This window comes from Coturnix japonica, chromosome 4, assembly GCF_054131305.1.
Source record: "Coturnix japonica strain WE chromosome 4, WE-NBRP24, whole genome shotgun sequence".
NCBI classification, from domain to species: Eukaryota; Metazoa; Chordata; class Aves; order Galliformes; family Phasianidae; genus Coturnix; species Coturnix japonica.
Window position 1 is genome coordinate 3,831,009 of NC_140666.1, and position 3,801 is coordinate 3,834,809.

The window sequence follows — 3,801 nt, forward strand, 5'->3', positions numbered from 1 at the left end:
AACGTGGGGGTTGGTGCTTGGGGCGCTGAAAGCGGCTCGGAAAGAAGGGAAGACTCGGCTTGGGGCTGCTTTGGGAATTGGGTCGGGAGACCTTTTCTCTTGCAGATGTGAGGATTTGAAAGACAAAGACAAGGTGGCGGGAGCCATCCAGACCGCACCCATCACTCCGGCTGAACAACGAGCAGATAGCCCCGTCCAGCAGCATTCCACACATTCCACATCCTTATCTCTTGACCAGGAGAAGCCTTCCTCTGAGGCCCCATATTGGTATCCAAAGCAACCGGTATCTTCTGCACTCCTTCGCCCATCCTTGGGGGTGGGGAAGGGGAGTGAGCAGGGGCGGGAGGATGGGTCCCTTCCTCGAGATGGGATGTGTTGTGGGTGTGGTTCCGCCCCGTGGGGCGGGGTGGATAAGACTAACCAAGATAGAAGCCAATCCGCATCAGCGGGAGCGGAGGCGGAGGCGTTCCTAGTCATCATAACCCTTCCCCAAGAGGGTGGGCTGCTGGTTCGGCTCTACCTGGGGGGAGGGAGAGGGGAGAACAAGAGCGACCAAATCTCGGATTGGTCAAAGATAAGGGAGGCATTCCTTTTTATCGTTAATTGGGGGCCCGGTCAGGGGGCCCCGGGCTCGAGTGGAGCCTCTGAAGCTGAAACAAGATCAGCTGACGAGTGAGCTACTTTAGCCCGAGTTGGTGTCGGTTAAACTCCTGCTGACAACTTGGAGGAGAGGAAGAATACTTAGGATAAACTGTATTGATTATTGTCATATAGTCACTGTCTTTGTGATTGTTAAATGTTTATGGTATGTGAAAGTATAAATGCAAATGGTGTATGGAACTGTTAATGTTATAGGGATGTGTAAACATGAATGCTATATGGAAGTGGAATTATTAATGTTACATGGAAGTGTAATTGAGGGTTCGAGTAGTGGAATTGTGAAAAACAAAAAAAACGGGAAAAAGATTATAGAAGAACAGTGAGTTAAAATATTGAATGTGATCTGCTCTAGCCAGAGAAGTTTAAGTGCCAGCAAGAGAACGCAAACCCCCGCGCTGCCCCCCCTCACTGCTTCCCCCCCCCCCCCCCCCCCCCGCCTCTCTCCTCCGCCGCTTGTGAAAGTAAACAAATCGTTACTTCCGAATGGGGACAAAAGCAAGACATTAGAAGTATCTCTTGCTAGTCGAGCAAGAATGTCCTCATTTTCTCCCAATAATATACACATTTAGGGAACTAGGGTAGGGTACTTGGACAAATTTGTTGATGGAGCTTGGAAATTGTATGGAAGGGGAATTGTAGTGGTGGAGTTGGATGGAACGGTGGCAGCTTTACTAGAGCAGGATCTGAAGATCCCAGGATGAGTTTTGCCCTAGTGGGCTGAATGCAATGTGCTCACAGCAGTGCAAAGATATTTGTTTTCTGACAGTTTCAGGTGCATCTCACTCTGTACTGCATCAAGAATTATTACCCATAGATGATTTTTGTAACTATAGTAGGAGTAGGTCAACAAGAAAAAGCTTACCAATTAAAAGAAAAAAGGGGGGGGGGAGCTAAGGGTGAAGCAAGTAACAATAGAAATTAGTGACTATAGCTGTTAATAACTTTTCTGAGTAGTTTGTATTGTAGAGAGATCTAATATAGTGGTTTGTTATCTTTTAAGAGCAGGTGTTCCACCTGGGCTCTGTATCATGCACTGGCCATGCATGTATGGAGCACATGTGAAAAAACCTTGCAATCTCTAAGCAAGAATTAAAACAGGAGAGAATCTGTGATGGGTGAGAAAGGCAAAGTGTACTTTGAAGCAGGGGACGCCCTGCAGGCACTGCCTATCGCATTCACCGCTATTGTATTCCTTCTCTCTCCTTTTGGTGGTTTGCCACCTCATAGTTATCGATAAGTAATAATACATTAGCTTAGGAATTTTCATTTATAGAATTGTCTAAAATGAATGCTTGAATGAGTGTGTATATGTCAACTCAAAAAATTATGACGTTACATGTAATCTTCTGTTTAGTGTATTATCAGTCAAGGTTTTGATTGAGTGATGGTTATGTTAACATTTAAGTCCCCTGCAGCTCAGTGACACTGGGCCACTGCCATCGTGGTCCTTGGTGTGCTGCGACACATCAAGACAGACAATGGCTCATGCTTCATCTCGAGATCTACTCAAGGAGCATTGGGGAATATCTCACTCTACAGGCATCCCTGGGAATTCCCAGGGACAAGCAATTGTGGAAAGGACCAACCATCTCCTGAAGGACAAGATAGGTGTCCTTGGGGAGCGGGAAGGTCACAGAGGTAGGATCCTGGTAGCCCAGCAGGCAGAAGTATTGGCACAGCACATTATGCAATCAATCATTTTGAACGATAAGGTTATGCCACAGTAAAAAACAGAGAATCGGGAAAAATTTTATGGGTCCCATCGAGAAAAGTAAAACCTGATGCAGTGATCACCCAAAAGGGCGGTCTGGGAGAAACGGAAAACTAATCGAAAGCTGAGTACTTTTCTTTCAGGCATACTGTTTTACAGAATAGAGCTGCAATAGATTTCCTGCTGCTGGCTCAAGAGGCACAGGTGCAAGGACTTTGAATGAGAAAATGGAGTTCCAGCGGATATACAAGAAGCTTTGAGCAGAAGGATGAACTGTATAATATAGCCCAAGATGCTTTGAAAATACTAACTAAAGAAGCACTAACATTATTACACACTGCACCACATACCTCTGCATGTTTACATCACTTTTTAAATAACTCACCACAAAAATTTATATAAGTACTAACACTTTTATATACTAGGATTAGGATTGGAGCTTGCGTAGTAACGGGGCATGGTTTTGTTAAGCATGGGGAGAGGGAGATGTTGTATTAGGCGAAATCGGACCCTCGGGATGTAACGTGATAGGCCCTCCCCTGCTGGGTCATGCATATGTATAAAAGATAAGGATGAAACTGGATACCTATATAAGGGACCCTCACATTCCAATAAACGCCATTTTACAGCTCACCATAATGGTGTAACAAACAGCTGTGACTTGGTCGGGGCCGTCAATACAAATTCACAAAGGGACTTGACTTTAAAGGTTACCAGATCGAGGTAACAATTACAGTGGAGGAAAACCAACAAAACAAGGTTAGAGCGGAGGAAAATCAAGAAAAGCGGGGTCAGAGCTGAGAAAAACCAAGAAAAGCGGGGTTAGAGCGGAGGAAAACCAAAAAAAGCGAAGTTAGAGCGGAGGAAAACCAAGAAAAGCGAAGTTAGAGCGAAGGAAAAGCAAGAAAAGCGGGATTAGAGCGGAGGAAAACCAAGAAAAGAGGGGTTAGAGCGGCGGAAAAACAAAAAAAGTGAAGTTAGTGCGGAGGAAAACGAAGAATAGCGAAGTTAGAGCGGAGGAAAACCAAGAAAGACGGGGTTAGAGCGGAGGAAAACCAAGAGAGGCGAAGTTAGAGCGGAGGAAAACCAAGAAAATTAGGGTTACAGCAGAGGAAAACAATGAAACTGAGGTTAGAGTGGAGGAAAACCAAGAAAAGCGGGGTTGGCGCTGAGGAAAACCGAGAAAAGCTGGGTTAGAGCGCAGGAAAACCAAGAAAAGCTAAGTAATACCAGAGGAAAACCAAGAAAAGCGGGGTTAGAGCGGAGGAAAACCAAGAAAAGCAAGGTTGGAGCTGAGGAAAACCAAGAAAAGCAGGGTTAGAGCGGAGGAAAACGAAGCAAAGCGGGGTTGGAGCAGAGGAAAACGAAGAAAAACGGGGTTAGAGAAGAGGAAAACAAAAAAAACAAGGTTAGAGCAGAGGAAAATCAAG

General features: G+C 45.3%; 1 long non-coding RNA gene across 1 annotated transcript; it reads left to right on the plus strand.

Moving 5' to 3' along the window:
* Window positions 1-2,242: 2,242 nt before the first annotated feature.
* LOC146760909 (uncharacterized) lies at window positions 2,243-3,010 on the plus strand. The gene is made up of 2 exons (XR_014945050.1): window positions 2,243-2,298; window positions 2,531-3,010. It is a non-coding gene; the product is annotated as an uncharacterized LOC146760909 (long non-coding RNA).
* The last annotated feature ends 791 nt before the right edge of the window (window positions 3,011-3,801 follow it).